Raw genomic sequence first — 21,432 nt, forward strand, 5'->3', positions numbered from 1 at the left:
GTTATGCCTTTGTTTAAGAAGAGCCGCAGGGGAAAGCCTGGGAACTACAGACTGGTGAGCCCAATGTCTGAGGTGGGTAAATTGGTAGAAGGTATTCTGAAAGACAGGATCTGCAAGCATTTAGAGAGGTAAGGACTCATTAGGGACAGTCAGCATGGCTTTGTGAGTGGAAAATCATGTCTCACAAAATTGATTGAGTTTTTTCAAGGGTAACCAAAAAGGTAGATGGGGGCAGTGCAGTCGAAGTTGTCTACATGGACTTTAGCAAGGCCTTTGACAAGGTACCGCATGGTAGGTTGTTGCATAAGGTTAAATCTCATGGGATCCAGGGTGAGGTAGCCAATTTGGATACAAAATTGACTTGACAACAGAAGACAAAGGATGGTTGTAGCGGGTTGTTTTTCAAACTGGAGCCCTGTGACCAGTGGTGTGTCTCAGGGATCAGTGCTGGGTCCACTGTTATTTGTTATTTATATTAATGATTTGGATGAGAATTTAGGAGGCATGGTTAGTAAGCTTGCAGGTGACATCAAGATTGGTGGCATTGTGGACAGTGAAGAAAGTTATCTAGGATTGCAAAGTGATCTTGATCAATTGGGCAGTGGGCCGATGAATGACAGATGGAATTTAATCTAGACAAATTTGAGGTGATGCATTTTGGTAGATCAAATCGGGGCAGGATCTACTCAGTTATTGGTCAGGTGTTGGGGAGAGTTATAGAACAAAGAGATCTAGGAGTACAGGTTCATAACTCCTTCAAAGTGGAGTGACAGGTGGACAGGGTGGTGAAGGAGGCATTCGGCATGCTTGGTTTCATTGATCAGAACACTGAATACAGGAATTGGAACGTGTTGCTGAAGTTGTACAAGACATTAGTAAGGCCACACTTGGAGTACTGTGTACAGTTCTGGTCACCCTATTATAGGAAGGATATTGTTAAACTAGAAAGAGTGTAGAAAAGATTTACTGGGATGCTACCAGGACTTGATGGTCTGAGTTATAAGGAGAGGCTGGATACACTGGGACTTTTCCCCCTGGAGCATTGGAAGCTTAGTGGTGATTGTATAGAGGTCTACAAAATAATGAGGATTTATATAAGGTAGATAGTCAACACCTTTTCCCAAAGGTAGGGGAGTCTAAAACTAGAGGGCATAGGTTTAAGGTGAGAGGGGAGAAATACAAAAGGGCTATTTTTCACACAAAGGGTGGTGAGTGGCTGGAACGAGCTGCCAGAGGCAGTAGCAGAAGCGGGTACAATTTTGTCTTTTAATAAGCATTGAGACAGTTATATGGGTAAGATAGGTATAGAGGGATATGGGCCAAATGCGGGCAATTGGAATTAGCTTAGTGGTAAAAACTGGACGGCATGGACAAGTTGGGCCGAAGGGCGTGTTTCCATGCTGCAAACCTATGTCCCTCTAATAGACAAGTACTCAGAAAGTAAAGAACTGTATTCTTTTTACTTTTAATCTTCGACAGTGCATTAAAACATTAAAGGAAATATATACAGCCGTATCAGGTTTCGGACTCTGGATAGCTTCATATTTGCTTCTGGTTGGTAAAGTGACGATTCATATTGGGGGAACATCAGAAGGTCCAGTCAGTGGTGATCTCTGGTTGCTGGAGTGCTGAATAGCACAAAGGTTACTGAGAACAGTGGAGCAGGATCCAAATTAATAAAATGGAAGGAGGGGTAAGTGCCTCAGAACCAAGAAAATATAGATTAAAGCTGGTGGAAAAGATACAAAAGCTTTGTTATCGTACAGAGACGGATATGATGGATGATGGATTGTGCAGATACTAACGCAGCAAATAGATAAGTCTGTGACATCTCTAAACTATGACCACACTGGAAATGTCAAGTCCAAATTTGCTGTGGTTGTACATCTAATGGCATCGGCCATTGGTTAGTCTTGCTCTTGTCTGCTTAGGTTAGCAAATGTGTTGTGTGACAAGTGGGTGAAGGTGAGAACTGATAAGGTCACATCAAGGGAAACCAGATACCTGGGACCCATGTGAACGGGGCCAGTAGCTATACCTCCTCACGAATTAGATTGAACGATTGTGAAATGAACTGTGCAAGGGCTGGAAAGGAAATGTATATTAGAGAGGGTAAATTCAAGACAGGATAAGTGCAGAGAAAGAAAGATGAGATTAAGAGAGCGAGGGGAAAAGAGGACAAAAGAAAAGCGAAACTATTAAAAAAATATATTGTATGAGTTAAAAATCTCCGACCATTGAAACCTGTAGGAATGAGACATCACACTTGAAAACAAATTATTTTCATTGTCAGAGAGGTTCACCAGCAGCATGTTAATAATTCTCGCGCCAGGGTATTTAGTCTGAAGTGGACAAGACTTGACATGCAGAGTGAGGCCAACAGAGCGGGTTCAATTTCCGTACCGGCTGAGGTTATTCATGAAGGCTCTGCCTTTTCAATGTTTCCCCTCGCCTGAGGTTTGGTGATCCTCAGGTTAAATCACCACCAGTCAGCTCTCCCCCTCCAGGGGAAAGCAGCCTATGGTCATCTGGGACTATCACGTCTACTTTTTTTTAGTTTGTATCTGCTGTGCAAGTACAACAAATTTACATTGCTCAATGCAATTCAATACTGAGCTGGAAAATGCACTTCTGCTTTCACAATGGTATATTTGATGCTCGCCTTTGGATTTTGATATTTAACCATGCATCTGCCGCTCACCTGATGTTTCTGCAACACTTGCATGTAAATAACAGTCTTCCTGTTATTCTGACAGCAAGTTAAAGTCATAGGCCCAAATATTCTGTCCTCATTCCTGGCTGAGGTTATTCAGTGCTGCTGAAAGGTAATGGAGTTTTGGCTGGAATGCCAAATGATCTTTTCTCACTCGCAACAAGCCCTGCCATGGATGAGACTGGAAAATCTCACCCATTGGATTGTTGCAGCACAAAAAAAGGCCATTGAGTCCATATTGCCTCTCGTAGAGCAATGTGGTAAATCCAATTCCCCTGCACTATCACCATAGGCCTACAAGTTTAGTTCCCTCAAGTGTCCATTCAACTTCCTTTCAAAATAACTGTCACCGCTTCCATCACCATCCTAGCCAACGGGTTCCAGGTCATTACCGGTCAGTGTAAAAAGTCATATCCCCCCTGCATGTCTAGCCCTTGTACCATCAACTAATGGGAACTATTTTTCTTTATCTACCTTATCTAAACCTGTCAATCTCGTACACCTCTATTAAATCTCCCTCACCCTCCTTTGCTCCAACAAAAACAATCCCAGCTTCTCCAACCAACCTTGTCACGAAAATCCTTAATCTCTAGAACCATTGTGGTAAATATCCTCTGCACTCTCTCAAGGACCCTTGCATCCCACCTAAATTGTGGCCACTGGAACTGGGTTGCTGGTTGTGGCCCAACCAGAGCTTTATAAATGTTCACCATGACATCCCAGCTTTTGTACACCCCTATTTTAAACCCAAGATCCCACATGCTTTGCTAATCCTGCTACCTTCAAAGGTCTAAGTGCATGACCCCCTAGATCCCTCTGTTCCTGTACACTCTTTAGAATTATGTCATTCAGTCTATATTATCAATTCCCTTCTGCCAAAATGTATTGCTCATGCTTCTATACATACCACCTGCCACTAGTCTGTTCGTCATCTATGTCCTGATGCAGTTATAGGTATTATGGTGCTATGTCTTTTCGTCCGACGTCATTTCGTCCAACGACACTTCGTCCACGTCTTTTGGTCCAACGTCTTTTTGTCCGCACGTCTTTTGGTCAACGTCTTTTTGTCCGATGATTTTTTTTGTCAAAGACTTTTTGTAACTTGACTTTTTGTAACTTGCTTATTAGCACTCCACTCCACTCCCCACATTAACTTTTTGTAAATAGAAATCTTCTCTAATGAACATAGCAAGGTATAATATGCAAAAAAGGATTTTTATTACCGGTCTCTTTCCTTTAACGAGCCTCGTTAAAGGATAGTTATTATCGTTCTCTTTCCTTTAACGAGCCTCGTTAAAGGATAGATATTATCGTTCCCTTTCTTAATTCGCCCACCCCGAAATGGCAAAGTTCATTGTGTCAACGAAGAGCAAAAGGAAGGTAGCTGATGGAAATAACTACATCTACGATTTTCATTCGAGCAGTCCAAACCTAGGAAAAGAATACTGGAGATGTGAGAAAAGAAGGCTGTGTTCAGTGCGGATTCACACGGTAACGGAAAACAATGAGCCGAAAATTATTTATTTCTCTAATGAGCACCTTCATCCAGCTGATGTTGATTCGTTAAATGCTAGAAAAGCAGTTGCGAAATAAAGCATGAAGCAGTGGAAAACATAGCAGCAAGTTCGCGTAGCATACTAGCGGCCAAGTTTACGCAGCTATCACAAAATACCTGCTCTCAACTCCCTAGGTTGCCCGTCGTCTCAAGGACTATTCAAAGGTGCCGAAAAAAAAATTCTGGATTTCCCGCTAATCCAGCGGCTAGACACGGTTTTGAAATACCTGACAAATATTGTAAACTTGACAATGGCGAACAGTTTCTGAGATACTATTCGGGCGCCGAGGATCAACAGCGCTTACTAGTATTCGCATCAGAAAGTGCTCTTCAGGATTTAGCATCATATCGTCATTGGGCATGCGATGGGACATTCAAGATTGTGCCATAACAGTGGTTTCAACTGTTCTGCATTCATGTACAAGTTAAAGTACATTCATGTACAAGTTACATTCACCTGAAGAAGGAGCCGTGCTCCGAAAGCTCGTGTTTGAAACAAACCTGTTGGACTTTAACCTGGTGTTGTAAGACTTCTTACCAAGTTAAAGGAAGCAGTTTTCCACGGGTCTTTGCATTACTGCCGAATAAAAGAAAGCAGACATACGAATTATTTTTTGACCAATTGAAAATTATGCAACCTAATGCAGATCCGATTGATATCATGGCAGATTTCGAAGTTGCAGTTCACAAGGCAATTAATTCATCATTCCTTAATTCATCTGTCGTGGCATGTTTGTTTCATTTGAGCCAATCTGTGTTTCGAAAAATTACCGATTTAGGCCTCAAAGAAAAATACAATACAGACTCTGAATTCTGTCTTAAAATTCGATGTTTTTCAGCATTAGCTTTCCTCCCCGTTGAAGATGTCGAAGAGGCTTATGAAGATTTGATAGACGATGAAGAAATACCTGCTGAATTCGTCGTTTACTTCGACTTGACTTACATAGGCATTGTGAGAGGACGTGGTGCCAGACGAAGGAGAGAAACACCTACATTCCCGACAGCTGTATGGAATGTTAATCAGCGTGTTCTACAAGATCTACCGAGAACAAATAATGTTGCTGAGGGGTTTCATTCTGCGATAAAGCGTTCGGCGGGTGGAGCTCATTTGAATATCTGGAGGTTAATCAAAACTCTGAAGGAAGAGGAAGGGTTCATAATAGGCAAAAAGGCTCAAATTCTTCGGGGAGATCAGTCGACTTCATGTACGCGATATAAGAAAATAACTGAACGCCTCAAAAGATTGGTCGTTGAATATGATTCTACAACAAAAAATGATTTCTTGAGGAATGTTGCTTACAATTTACATCAATTTTAAGTAACTTCGGGAATTTTAAGTAATTAGTAAACTTTTAGATTTTTTAACTGCATTTTTAGATTTTTTAACTGCATTTTTCAACTTGCATTTTACTTGCATTTTATCAATTACTTGCATTTTAGCAATTAAATTCACTTGCTGTATTGTACTTGCATTTTATCAATTAAATGGTTTTATACGGAGTTAATTTGTAATTGGATAATTGGACAAAAAGACGTTGGACCAAAAGACGTGGACGAAGTGTCGTTGGACGAAGTGACGTCAGACGAAAAGACGCGACACGAGGTATTATCCTCCATCTTTGCCACACCTCCAAGTTTGGTATCATCAGCCAACTTTGAAATGTTATTTTGCATTCCTGTACCCAAGTCACTTGTGTGCGTGTATATATATATATATACGGAGAACATCACTGTGTGCCACCCTCCTTTATGAAAAACAACAAATTATCACGATTTTCTGTTCTTCAATTTAAGCCAAATCTGTTTCATCCAAGTTGATACTAATCCCCTTATTCCATGAGCCTCAACTATGTTAACCAGCCTTTTACGTGGTACTTTGTCAAACACTTCCTTAAAATCTATATCGACCACATTCTTTCCATTCCCGTCTCTGTTACTTTGTCAAAAGATTCAATGAGATTGGTCAAGCATGACTTGCCTGTTAGAAATCTGTGCTGGATCTCCTAAATTAATTCAAATATTTGACTTGTAGTTACAAGAACTGTCGGTACACCATTTCTTGAATAAGGGTGTCTGTCATATTTGCCATTCTCCATATCTAATAGAGATTGAAAGATTATAGAAAGTCCTTCTGTTATCTCCATTTCTCTCCCTTTATCAATCTGGGATGCAAGCCATCGGACCGGGTAACTTACCCAGTCTGAATATAGTCAGCCTTTCCAGTATTTCCTGCCTACCAATTTTCACCTCTACCATTCACCATCTCCACTTCTGTGTATATTTTGTCAGCATCCTTATCCTGAGAAACACAAATACAAAGAACTTATTATGTGTTCTAGCCTTGCCCTGTGTCGCTAAGAATATACCGCCCATTTTGTTTCAAGGACAAAACAAAAAATGAGGTTTACGATGCAAGAACCAAGCAAATTATGTTAAGTTGTGAGAGGAAATGAGCAGGAAACAAGACTGGCAATGAGAGATTGTGAGGATAGAATGGCAGTTAACATAAAAGAAAAACCAAAAATCTTCTACGGGATGTAATAGTAAGCTGGTAGTAAGTGGTGGGACAGGTCTTATTTACGTCTTCACTTCCCCTCACATCTTATTGTATTTGGCCTCGTTCTCAACTTAATAATTCACCTGACTTGCATTGTACACCATTTGGTTTTGGTTTCATCGTTGTTCTCCACCTGTTGTCATTCAAGGTGTCTTGGCTTTGATATCCTGACCTTTTGTCCTTATTGGAATGTACCTAAACTTTACCTGGATAATCTCTTTCAAGATCACATGCAGCTTCTCCTGTGAGTCTTTGGTCCCATTTTACCCTGGCTCGATTCCCTCCCATTCCAAAGACGTAAGACCTCTTCCAGTTTAGAAGTTTTACTTTAGATTGTTCCTTGCTTTTCTCCATTACTAATCTAAAACTCATGATACAATGAACACACTTAACCAAGTGTTACCCGAAAGACACATTGTCTACTTGGCCCACTTCATTCTCCAGCACTACATCTAGCAGTTGGACTGAGAATACCCTGGCCATGGAAGTCTCCCTGAACTCATTCCAGAAATTCCTCCCTCTTTTCCTTTTACTCTAAAATTGTTCCTGTAGCCCGGATGATGCCTTTCCATCAGAGAAACCTTCTGAGTGGTGCAACATAAGGAATAAATTATGGAATAAATGACTTGCATCATATGGACTTGCCTTCCCCATATGTGGGGCCTTTGAGCAGTTCCTTTCCTCACTGAAAAGTGTTGGAAGGCAGTTAACTGCCTTTGAGTTTTTTCATAGAATTGATTGATTGATTGATATTTAATGTCACATGTACTGAAGTACAGTGAAAAGTTTTTTTCTGCGGCCAAGGGAACATATATGGTACGTACATAGTAGACAAAGAATAATCAACAAAGTACATTGACAATGGTACATCAACAAATAGTGATTGGTTACAGTGTGAAACAAGGGCCAAACAAGAGCAACATAGGGCGTTGTGAATAGTGTTCTTACAGTATCCCTGTAACTCAGTAACCCCACCTTACCTTTTTGGATACTAAGGGGCAATTTAGCATGGCCAATCCACCTAACGTGCACATCTTTGGACTTTTCTCCTCTCACTGCCACTTTGATTCAAATTATTTATTACTCACTGAAATTCTAACCAGCTCTGGGTAAACTGATGTATGGATACCTCAAACATTACAAGCCCATCTCCTCAGAGAGGAAAAGCAGCACCCCATACGATTGGTGTGCACTGTGCACAATGACAGGACTTTCCAATGAGTTACAAATTTTAATTTGTATAGCTCATTTTATGACCTGATAACTTATTGAAATAAAAGTCAATCATTATTTTGATCCTAAATTATTAATTTAAAATACAGTGACTTGGAGTGGCCTGAATTGATAGATTATACAGAATAGTGAAACTGACAATAATCTCCACAGTCAAAAAAGGATTCTATAATTGAAGATTATTGTCGATTCAAGTTAACTTAAGAACCCCCGCCAATGGTGAAGTTGCTGCCACTTCAGCTCTTGGAGCGGTTCCGGCTGCTTGATTTATGCTTCTGCGCATAGCAGCGTATCTTAGTTAAAAAACAGGAACTTTTGGCATAAATTAGAAATGGTGAGATCGGCAACCTGGATGACAAAATTTACCGTATATGCCACCAATGTTGAGAGATGTCTGGGCCGTTGGAAAAACCTGCATATCAGCATCTCGAACAGGGAGCAAATGGATACTTTCAAATTCTTTTTGTGAATGCTAGAGGTTTTATTATTAATATGAAAGACCAGCTGTGCATTCATGTCACATTGGCTTCATAAAAAAACAAGATAATTAAGGCCTCACTATTGAGGTGTTTCAGGCCTCACTCTTCAGGGGCATTGATGTCACTATGTCCGCACCCCCCCCCCCCCCCCCCCCCCTCCGTCCCCTCCAAGTATCTAGAAATGGGTGCACCCAAATTTCTACCTAATAAATGGATGAAAGACAAATAACCCATGTGCTACAAATTGGGGAAAATTAAGACAAAAAACGTGAAATTAGGATAAGTAAAAGGGGGAATTGATGAGGGCAGCTGTCTGAAGGGGTGTTTTAATATGCAGATTAACATACTAGTGAAGAAAGCACGTTTTCACCCATGTGACTGAGGGAGAACAATGGGGTGTAGAAGAGGTGACTTCAACGTGGAGACAATAGGGAATTGGCGCTTACAGGGTAACATCAAAGGGAAAGAATGATGTATCCGTAGCACAATAACAGGAGAAAGGCACACAGTAGTGGGCAGCCAACACCACAACCACACTAAGCTGCAGAGAACAGTCCCCTTGAAATCAAAGGACGGTTGGTTAAAATCCAAAACTCAAACTGAGGAGATAACACTGTCGGTGAAACTGGAGACAGTTTTACCAACATAGGCAAATAATCTGGGTATGGTAACTATCTGCTGGAATTAGCTCGTAGAGTTACATAATACTGGATGTTATTTGGGAAAAGGTGCGTCTTAGAGTTCAGGACATGTAGATAGTTGGGAACAAAAGGGTAACTTCATTAGATGCTGTGTGTGTATAGCCATAAGTAGAGTTAGTATTCTGTTGTGATCTATTATAGTCCTTCTTGCCATGTGTTTTTCTTTTAAGTTAATACATTTTCTTTATTAATTGATTGCAAAATGACTGGACTGTTCCTCCCTGGTTTCCATATCTTTTTTCACAGTATACCAAATTGAAAATATTCACCACTAAGAACTGGTGTGCCAAGTTACCATTCTGGGTGTTGGTATACCCTTGCATTTAACATCAGTGGGGCTTTTAACACATGGGAATATAACCTTTGTTGTTACTGAGTAACAGCACAGGAGAAAGAGCTGCTCCTGGAAAACCAATATACAGCAGTTAGCAGGAATATGAAAAGCTAACCAGATCTTGGGATCTATATTTAGTGGGATGGAGCTCTAATCCCCAGATGTGAAAATGAACCTGTACATGGCACTGGTAGAACCACACCTAGAGTACCAGCTACAACTCTAGGAATTTTCCGACCATTCACGCCAGCGGGATCTTCCAGGCTCACTTCCAATTCCTGGCAGTGAGGGGTGAATTCAACGGGATACCACGTTGACAATGGCGGAAACAGAATATCCCGCCGCTGGCCAATGGTGGGCTGTCTCTGCTGCTGTGAAACATGCGACGGGTAGCATGGAAAATCCAACCACAACATTTCGAGTCCAATATGACGCTTCTTCGGAACTGAACGGAAGGCACTTGGTTATGTGGAGAGTTGAAGAACGTGGGTTTTTTATTTTGGAGAAGAAAAGGCTCAGGAGAGATTTTGGTCAAATATTCAACGTTCACAAGTGTTTTGATAAATTAAATTCTGATAACATATTTGAGATTGCTGTAAACACATGTAATGAGGACTCGGATTCAAGTTTAGAAGCAAGAATATACACACAGTTTAGAAAGACCTGTTTTAAAAGTATATGTAAACAATAACTTGCTATAGTGCCTTTGACAGAGTAAAAATATCTCAAGGTGCTTTACAGGTATGATATCTAATAACATTTGACACCGAGTTATGTAAGGAGATTATTTAAGGCAGTAGTGATCTGCCTGTCGGATCCTCTGTTCAATTCTCCATGTTTCCTGGTTTGCGTTTTCCTCTTCAGTTGTTCATAGGAACCTCCCCATTTTCAATTTCCAGTTATGGAACATCATCATTCTCTTTTTCCCTCTTGGCCTACAGCCCTCTATAACCTTTCTTCAATCACCTCCTCCATCCTCCAGCAAGCCTCAGAACATGGTCAATCCAAACTTTCCTTGATGCTAGTCACTGACAATCTTTCCTCTTCCACCATTCTCTTCATTGTTCTTGTGTTTTCTCCAACTGACCCACTCCATCCTTCTCCAGAACCACATTTCACAACACTCTAGTCTTTAGATGTCCACTTTTCTCAAGGCCAACGAGGCCCCCACATCACAGTCTTTTAAAAAAAAAATGAAGTGCCCAATTCTTTTTTCCCCAATTAAGGGACAATTTATCGTGGCTAATCCACCTGCTCTGCACATCTTTGGGTTGTGGGGGTGAGACCCACGCAGACACGGGGAGAGTGTGCAAACTCCACATGGACAGTGACCCGGAGCCAGGATTCAGCCTAGGCCCATAGCACCATGAAGCAGCAATGCTAACCACTGTGCCACCGTGCCACCCCTCCAAATTACAGTCTTTGATAATTATTTTCTTACGATCTCTACACATTCCTATGCTGAGCAATTTTTTATGTTTGGAGAATACGTTTTTTGCCATTGCTATTTCATCTCTGATTTTGTTATGGCAGGTACCATCTTGTGACAAGATGCTTCTCAGTGACTTAAGTTCCTGTTCCAGCTGTTGTCCATTTAGCCATATCTCTGCTTTCCCACTATTATTTCTTCCAATCTTCATAGCTTTTACATTAAAGTTTGCTTTGTAAGCTCTCACTACTTCACCCATTCTATCCAACAATATCTGTAGATCTTCTGCTGTGCTACCCACTAAAGCATTATCTTCATTAATTAACCTCTACTTCATCTAGGGCTTCTTTTATTACAGCGTCCGCATGGATGTTAAAGAGTAATGGTGATGGTAGACAGCTTTATATCACTCTTCCAAACCCATGACTGCTACCATCTAGAAGGAAAAGGGCTGCAGATACCTGGGAATACCAACACCTGGAAGTTCCCCTCCAAGCTACTCACCATCCTGACTTGAAACTAAAATGCCGATTCTGCACTGTTGCTGGGTCAAATTCTGGGTGCCACCTTGGGGACTGCAGTGGTTTAAGAAGGCAGCTCACCACCATCTTCTCAAGGACAACTAGCGGTGGGCAATAAATGCTGGCCTGTCAATGAATTTTGAAAACTGCTCAATCCCACCAGGTCAGCTTTACAAAATGCTGTCCTGATGGAACAGTCTGTCCCAAGTACAGAGCTACAAACATTATTTGATCATTCCAATTAGCTCTGATTGCCTTCAGCACTTTCAACAGCTTTTTCTAGTTCACCTGATTGAAAGTTTTTCATGGGTGCTGCGGTGGCACAATGGTTAGCACTGCTGCCTCAAGCACCAGGGACCCGTGTTCGATTCCGACCATCGGTGACTGTCTGTGTGGAGTTTGCACATTCCCCACCTTGTGTGCATGAGTTTCCTCCGGGTGCTCTGGTTTCCTCCCACAGTCCAAAGGTTAGGTGGATTGGCCGTGATAAAATTGCCTCTTAGTGTCCAAAAGGTAAGGTGGGTTCACGGGGATAGGGTGGGGACTTGGGCCTAGGTAGGATGCTCTTTCAGAGGGTCGGTGCAGACTTGATGGGCCAAATGGCCTCCTTCTGTACTGTAGGGATTCTATGATTCTATAATTCACTAATTCCTGTTGCTACTATATACTTTTTTCATTTAACACTCTGATCACTACTATTGCCCCTCGAGATGTCATAACCTTTCCTAAAGCTGAATTGGTCACAGCTTATTGGAATGGCTTGTTTTGGCTTCCAATCCATTTGCTCGGATATTTAACATTACCTTGGAGCGAGGTGACGGTGCTGCGGTGGCAATGTTGTTGGAAAAGTAATCCGAAGGCCCAGATTAGTGTTCTGGGAGTTGGTAGGATTTCTATTCATTTAATAAAATCTGGGAATTAGTAACCATATAACTATCATCGATTGCGGTAAAAACTAATTCCCTACTGTCCTTGAGTGAAGGAAATCTGCCATCGTTACCTGGTCTAGCCTACATGCATAATAATCTTTATAATAATCTTTATTGTCATAAGCAGGCTTACATTAACACTGCGATGAAGTTACTGTGAAAAGGCCCTAGTCGCTTGTTCGGGTACACGGAGGGAGAATTCAGAATGTCCAAATTACCTAACAGCACGTCTTTCAGGACTTGTGGGAGGAAACTGGAGCACCCGGAGGAAACCCACGCAAAAACAGGGAAAACGTGCAGACTCCGCACAGGCAGTGACCCAAGACGAGAATCGAACCTGGGACCCTGCCGCTGTGAAGCAACAGTGCTAACCACTGTGCTACCATGCCACACTGTGACTCCACTCAAAATAATGTGGTTTACTCTTAACGGCTCGCAGATGGCCTTGCAAGCCACTTGGTTCATGGGCAATTAAGGGGGGCAACTTAAATACTGGCCTTATCGGTGATGTCTATATCCCATGAAAGAATGCATTTTTAAAAATGTGAATTCAAGCTCGTGGTGTGGTGTTCTTCACATTTCGTGGTATTTGCCTACTCCAATGGGACCATTGTGGTCCTCAAAGTCTTTTATCCATTCTCCAATTAGTGTACATCGATACACAAATTAATCAATTCTCTTGTTGCTCCCTTTTCAAGTCCTTTTATAGATATTTGGAGATTTTAGGAGCATCTTAAAAGAGGAGAGAGAGGCAGAGAAGTCGAGGGAGGGAATTCCAAAGCTTAGGGCCTAGGCAACTGAAGACATGGCTGCCAATTGTGGAACAATGAAAATCAGGATTGTGCAAGAGACCAGAATTGGAGAATGGCAGAGATCCCAAACGATTGTCAAAAGAGGCAGCGTTGGTAGGTAGTGTGGAAAATATTAAGGGTGAATCAGATAGGTGGTTGCAAATAGAGATTTAAGCAAAAAGCCAAAACAGTTGTATCTGCATTTGTTCTAATTGTGGCTAATAGCAATTAACTATTTCTGACCTGCACACACTACTTTCTCTCCGTAAAGCTCCTAAAGAGCTCCCTCCAAACTTGGCATTGACTTCTTGGAGTAAGATATTATTCAGCTTACTGGCTGCAGCCCATATGGTTCAGGTGTCAGCAATGATGCTGACACCGTTGGAAGTTAGCAGGTTATCATAAACAACTGGATTGTAGGTCTAATGCTGGTTTACTTGTCCAGTTTAAATCTGTTCCATTTATTGAGCTCACTTGTGCAATACTGTGTTTGCTTTATCACTATGGGCTGAATGAAGTTGTGCAGAGTGGAGCTGAATCAGCTAATGCAGTGCTTCATGCATATTAATCTGAAATAAAAGTACACTGCCAGTATCCAAGGGCATTTCTGTGAAAATGATGGCAAAAGGTCTGTGTTAGTGATTTCTGCAAATGTGTTTTAAAGTACTTAGGAACATTAGAGAGGGTTTCTGTAATGTACCAAAGCAATGTTTACCAGGCTTGTGAAAAGGCAAACTGCTGGTTGAGCACATTTATATTTTTCAAAGTACTTTTAAGACGCCGTACACTGATGCCATTTAAAACTCAGAATGACTGCATGAAGCAGAATTGGATTAGCAGAAAGGATGGAAAAAGTTTTCTTTATATAAGGAATAGCTACTTTCAAGGTTGTGGAAATATCCCATTTAAAACGCCACAAAAAAGAGGTTTAAACAAATTTCAAAATAAATCCTGTACCATGACTGTGACAATGAAAAAGAGAGAAGTTATGCTGTGCTTCTCATGAGCTCAGGGACTTTGCAGTCATGGAGTCATAAAATTCCGACAGTGTAGAAGGAGGCCATTTAGCCCATTGCACCAACCCTCCGAAAGAGCATCCTAACCAGGCTACTTCCCTATCCCTGTAATCCCGTAATCCCATTTAGCCTGCACATCCCTGGACACTAAGGTGCAATTTGTATGGCCAATCCACCCAACCTGCACGTCTTTGGACTGTGGGAGGAAACTGGGGCACCCATGCTGACACAGGGAGAATGTGTAAACTCCACACAGACAGTCACCCAAGGCCGAAATTGGACAGGGTCCTTGGCTCTGTGAGGCAGCAGTGACAACCACTGTGCCACTGTGCCGCCGAGTCACGGCCCAACAAACAGCAATGAGTATAATGATAGGCCCCATTTTTGGCTGACCTTAAGAGGTCCAAAATCAAAATGGCGTGTTGAGTGTGCACACATCTGGTGCAAACAGCAATGGATGTCATTTTGGTGACAGCGCTGGCAAGCATGGCGTGAATGTACTCTGGAAGTAAGTAGAGGCAGATTATGATGGCATTCAGCGCCGAATGCTGATGATGCCAACTCAATGCTCCAGCTAACATTCTTTCTTAATTGCACATTGCTGAACACGTTCAGCAGTGGGAATGCCCAATTCCCCACCCCCACTCCCAAAATCAGCACTGTTTAAAAGGATCATTGACCACTTTCAGCTAGTTACTGATAAATTTTAGTGTTAGAAAGTGCCAGACAGTCTAATGCAAGCAGCCCAAGGGATGGCTGGCTGGTGGGTTCAGTGGCCGGTATGGTGGCCGGTATGGGTGGCGGTAAGTGGTGCAGGGTGGGGGTTTGGACTCCCTCCGGGTGGGTGGTGGGACAGGAGTTGGTGCCTTGGGCACCGTGCTGCCTACTTGCCCAGGCCGCCCTGAAGATGTTGTGCAGTTTCTTTCTACATTGCTGACCAGTTCGGATGGTGTTGCCCACGGCGCTTACTGCCTCTGCCTCCTGCGCCCAGACACGGTGAACGGCGGCAGCAGGCAGTCTCCTGCACTGCATCAAGCAGGATTTCAAGCTCAGTGTCCGTAAAAGAGGGTGCTGCTCTCCTCGCTGCCATCTTGTTGGCTGGGATGAGTGTGCATGGGGAGTGCAGCTTGCCAGCCTCCTGAGTGTTAACCACGAATCCGGCGAATCCGGCACCATTTCTCATTGGAATCGATTGTGTTCCATGTGGCGCTGTGCTAGCCCCTCACCGATTGCTGAATCGATCAAGGTGCGGCACCAGTTTTGCTGTCGTAGAAGTCCACGAATCCTACCCCAGTATAAACATTTAGGGCAGGATTCTCCGACCACCCGCCGGGCCGGAGAATGGCCGGGGTGGGGGCGTGAATCCCGCTCCAGCGCCGGCTGCCGAATTCTCCGGCGCCGTTTATTTGGTGGGGGCAGGAATTGTGTCGTGCCAGTCGGGGTCCGTTGGCAGCGGTCCCCCCGGTGATTCTCTGCTCCGCGATGGGCCGAGTGGTCGCCCCTTTTCGGCCTGTCCCGCCGGCGTAAATTACACAAGGTCTGTACCGGCGGGACCTGGCTCTGCGGGCGGCCTGCGGAGTCCTCGGGGGGGGGGGGGGGGCTTGGCCATGGGGGCACTCTTTCCCTCCGCGCCGGCCGCTGTAAAGCTCCGCCATGGCTGGCGCGGAGAAGAAACCCACTGCGCATGCGCAGGAATCACGGCAGCGGTTCTGGGAACACGCTGGCACTCCTGCGCATGCACCAACCCGTGCCGGCCGGCGGAGGCCCTTCGCTGCCAGTTGGCGAGGGACCAATCACTCCAGCGCACTCCGCACCTTCCGGGCGGCCCGATGCCAGAGTGGTTCACGCCACTCTTTGGCGCCGCTACGGCCAGCCCACCGGATACCGAAGAATCCTGCTCCTAGTCTCAGGAACGGAGAATTCCGTTAGAAATGTTTGAGACATCACATAAAATACCGTCCACTTATTACTCCATGAACTTGCACAAAAATAATTGAACTGTTCTGCTCCCTGTGCCTTGTTCACACGTTGACTTGTGTTTGTGTGACCGTGTAGGCACATTATGCAAAATTTATGGAGACCACAAAATGTCATCCATTTGCCTGCACATTACAATGAGTATTATTTGTTGAGCATTACTGTTAATTTAGGCTTTGGAAAAGGTTTCTGCTTGCAGAGCTCAACAGCAAGAGAAAGCTTATGTATTCCAAAATCTTCAAAGATCTTGTCAGAAAAGTTGACTTTTGTATCCGAAAATGGAAGATTATAATGGAATATTGATCTACATAAATGGCTTACCATGTTTTTTACAAGATCTACTTTCTGTAATTTTATCAGCATATCGAGGACTGTTGCCACAACCCCAAAGAAAAACTTTGCAACATTATTGCTTGACTAAATACATTCTTGCTGGTGGAGTGAAGAGCTGATCTCATTACATTCTGCGGTCAGGTTATGTAAATTATTTGAACATGTTCCCTGTTCACCTTGAGCCTTGAACAAAAGGAAAGAAAGAGTTTCATCAAACAGTGATTTTCACAAATACCGGACAACCTGAGGTGCTTTACAGCCAATGAAGCACTTTTGAATTGCAGTCACTTTGTAATGTTGGGAAGATGGCAGCCAATTTGCAACAAGCAAGCCCACATGCAGCAATGTGATAATCACCAGGAGTGCGATTCAGTGGCCTCTTTTCACTTGAGTGGGAGCATGGTAGTAGGGAAGATGCTGGAATCTATCATCAAGGAAGAAATAGTGAGGCATCTGGATAGAAATTGTCCCATTGGGCAGACGCAGCATGGGTTCATAAAGGGCAGGTCGTGCCTAACTAATTTAGTGGAATTTTTTGAGGACATTACCAGTGCAGTAGATAACGGGGAGCCAATGGATGTGGTATGTCTGTATTTCCAGAAAGCCTTTGACAAGGTGCCACACAAAAGGTTGCTGCATATGATAAAGATGAATGGCATTAAGGGTAAAGTAGTACCATGGATAGAGGATTGGTTAATTAATAGAAAGCAAAGAGTGGGGATTAATGGGTGTTTCTCTGGTTGGCAATCAGTAGCTAGTGGTGTCCCTCAGGGATCCGTGTTAGGCCCACAATTGTTCACAATTTAAATAGATGATTTGGAGTTGGGGACCAAGGGCAATGTGTCCAAGTTTGCAGACAACAGTAAGATGAGTGGTAAAGCAAAACGTGCAGAGGATACTGGAAGTCTGCAGAGGGATTTGGATAGGTTAAGTGAATGGGCTAGGGTCTGGCATATGGAATACAATGTTGACAAATGTGAGGTTATCCATTTTGGTAGGAATAACAGCAAACGGGATTATTATTTAAACGATAAAATATTATAGCATGCCGCTGTGCAGAGAGACCTGGGTCCTTCATTGCCAGAGGGATGGAGTTTAAGACTAGGGAGGTTATGTTGCAATTGTATAAGGTGTTAGTGAGGCCACACCTGGAGTATTGTGTTCAGTTTTGGTCTCCTTACTTGAGAAAGGACGTACTGGCACTGGAGGGTGTGCAGAGGAGATTCACTAGGTTAATCCCAGAGCTGAAGGGGTTGGATTATGAGGAGAGGTTGAGTAGACTGGGACTGTACTCGTTGGAATTTAGAAGGATGAGGGGGGATTTTGTAGAAACATTTAAAATTATGAAGGGAATAGATAGGATAGATGCGGGCAGGTTGTTTCCACTGGCGGGTGAAAGCAGAACTAGGGGACATAGCCTCAAAATAAGGGGAAGTAGATTTAGGACTGAGTTTAGGAGGAACTTCTTCACCCAAAGGGTTGTGAATCTATGGAATTCCTTGCCCAGTGAAGCAGTTGAAGCTCCTTCATTAAATGGTTTTAAGGTAAAGATAGATAGTTTTTTGAAGAATAAAGGGATTAAGGGTTATGGTGTTCGGGCCGGAAAGTGGAGCTGAGTCCACAAAAGATCAGCCATGATCTCATTGAATGGCAGAGCAGGCTCAAGGGGCCAGATGGCCTACTCCTGCTCCTAGTTCTTATGTTCTTATGTTCTTATGGCGAGGCCGGTGAATAGCGAGAGAGACGAAAAATGAGAAACGCGGCGGGCGGTAAACCATTTGCGATGCAACCGGCCCACGCCCGTAGGCGAAGGAATCTCGCCATAGCCTGGCGAGAAACCAATAATCACCACTTAAGCCCTATTTCCATACAATTAACGGGAGCCATCCCATATCCAACGGCCTCCCGTGTTCCAGCTGTCTCCCCGCTAGTGGTTACCCTGGCACAGATTAGTATTCCTTTCGAAAAGCGTGAACATAGCGGAAGGGCTGCTGAGGGGACCCTAGGAGGTGAATGGCCACCTTCGCTCACAGGCAATGAGCCCGGGGCACTGGACATGCAGTTCCTGAGCTTGGAGGGGTTTGGGGGGGATGCAGCCTAGGTTGGGGCTGGGGTGGGGGTATCACAGCTGGTGGGGTAAAACGGGGCTTGGGGGACTCTGCTGGAGGGCCAACTGCTGTCTCGCCTGGGGGTTCCTGCCTCCACCTGATGTGCATCAGCAACTGTGAGGTGCTCACCAAATTGTGCCCAGAAGCCTGACCACTAACGTTGCCTACCAAGGTGCGTGCTTCTGCGCTGGTGGAAGGTGGGGATGACAGCAGTGACGCATTGATTGTGGCATCCTCGGAGCTCTGCTGCTGAGGTGTTCTCCTGAGAGGTGGGGGGAGGAATAACCCGGATGGGCTGGAGGTCCTGCAGGAGAATGGATATGTGGTCAGTGGGAGGGATGCACAATAACAACTCACGTTTGACAGGTCCTATGGGTGGGACTGGTGGAGCCTCACCTCTGCGGTCTGCACTGACTTCCGCGTTGGTGACCGCTCTGTCCTCGGCCACCCCTGTTACCTCCAGGGCCTGTGCCTTGAAGGTCATGAGAATTCTTATGACCGGCACCCCACCGCCAGTCTGGGCCCTCTCCTGACGATTGTGGGACAGCTTCTCCTGCAGACACACAGAGAGGTCATCATTAGCCGCATGTATGGTTCACAGTGATGGGGGGGGGGGAAGGAAGGTGTGAAGGAATGGTTGGGGGAGTGAAGGGTGAGGAGAGGGGGTGAAGCGATGGCAGTGAAGGGAATGGGATGGAGCGAGGGTTGGGGGGGGCTAATGGAGAATATGGAGTTGCTGTTCGCATGGGGTTGGAAAGATTTTGGGGTGGGGTGCGGTCAACTCATTCGTGTAGGTGTAGGTCGTTGAACTTCTTGCAGCACTGGAGGCCTGTCCTCCTGGTCATGCTACCCGAGCTGGCGCTGCCACTTCATCCTGGGCAGCACTGGATGCCTTGCGGCTCACCCTCCAAGACCCTCGGGGGAACAGGACATACCTCCTGGCCTCGACCACGTCGAGCCGCCTTCTCAGGCCCATGTCTCCAAATCTTGAGACGGGTCGTCTTGGTGCCATGGCTATGAGCTGAATGGGATTGGCTGTGCAAGTGTTGTTTAAGTGCTGCTCGACCTTGTTGGGGGAGGGGGGGGGGGGCAGACACTGCTGGTGAGCGAGGTACCGGCGAATCGGCTGGTGAGCCTTTATTTGCGATGTGAAACTTGTGAGGCCTTGTTAAGTAGACCCGGTATTGCATTGCCGGCCTCGCAGGGCCGACCGCCGGGAAGTTCCTGGCAGTTCCCGCTCACTACCACACTTTCCAGGGAATCGCTCCCAGATTTTGTGATTCTGTAATCTGTTTTTTTTTGTGTGATGTTGATTGAGGGATAAATATTAGCCAGGGCATTAGGGATAACTCTGAAGTTCTTGTTCAAAAGAGTGCCATGGGATATCTTTTTTTAATAAACATTTTATTGAGGTATTTTTGGTATTATAACAACAACAAAATAAACAATGTACATGAAACTATAAACATAGTGCATAATTTTCTGCGAAGAAGTCAACGAACGGTTGCTGTACTGTACTGTTCTATCTATCTATCTACCTCCGGGTGAACCCTAACAGTGACCCTCTCAAGGATAACTTGATTTTCTCCAAACAGAGAAAGCTACTCTTGTTTTTAACACCGTGGATATGACATCTTCAAACCCCTGCCAAAATCCCTTAAGCTCGGACATGCCCAGAACATGTGAACATGGTTCGCTGGTCCTCATGCACATTTTGCACACCTGTTTTTCACCCCAAAGAATCTGCTCATCCGGGCCACTGTCATGTGAGCCCGGTGAACGACCTTGAATTGTATCAGGCTGAGACTGGCACATGTTGCGGACACGTTGACTCTACTCAACACGTCTGCCCATAGACCATCCTCTATCTCTCCTCCCAGCTCCTCCTCCCACTTGCGTGTCAGCTCCTCGGTCTGCATCTCCTCTGACCCCATAAGTTCCTTGTAAATGTCAGAGACGCTCCCTTCTCCTACCCACCCTCTGGAAACTACCCTGTCCTGAATCCCCCTTAGCGGTAGGAGCGGGAAGGTTGACATCTGTTTCCGTAGGAAGTCCCGCACCTGCAGATACCTGAATTTGTTTCCCCTCGTCAACCCAAACTTCTCCTCCAGCGCCCTCATACTCCCCTCTATAAACATATCCCCCATCCTCTCAATCCCTGCTCTCCACCATATCCGGAACCCCCCATCCATGCTTCCCAGGGCAAACCGGTGAGTATTACAGATTGGGGACCAGACCGATGCTCCCTCTGCTCCCACATGTCTCCTCCATTGCCCCAGACTCTCAGGGCCGCCACCACCACTGGACTGGTGGAGTACCGTGCCGGCAGGAATGGCAGAAGCGCAGTTACCAACGCCCCCAGACTGGTACCCTTGCATGAAGCCGCCTCCATACGCTCCCATGCCAACCCGTCCCCCACCACCCACTTCCTGATCATGGCTATATTAGCCACCCAGTAATAGTTACTAAAATTTGGCAGCGCCATCTCCCCGACTCCGCTCAAGCATTATCTTCCTTAGTTGCAGGGTCTTGCCCGTCTAAACAAAGACAGTGATCACTTTGTTGACCCGTTTAAAAAAGGACCGCGGAATAAAGATGGGGAGGTATTGAAACACAAACAGGAATCTCGGGAGGACCATCACCTTCACCGTCTGCACCCTCCCAGCTAATGACAACGGGAGCGCGATCCATCTCCGAAAATCGTCCTTCATTTGGTCTCCTAGTCGGGCCAGATTTAATTTATGCAGCCGATCCCA

This window comes from Scyliorhinus canicula, chromosome 14 (assembly GCF_902713615.1).
Source record: "Scyliorhinus canicula chromosome 14, sScyCan1.1, whole genome shotgun sequence".
NCBI classification, from domain to species: Eukaryota; Metazoa; Chordata; class Chondrichthyes; order Carcharhiniformes; family Scyliorhinidae; genus Scyliorhinus; species Scyliorhinus canicula.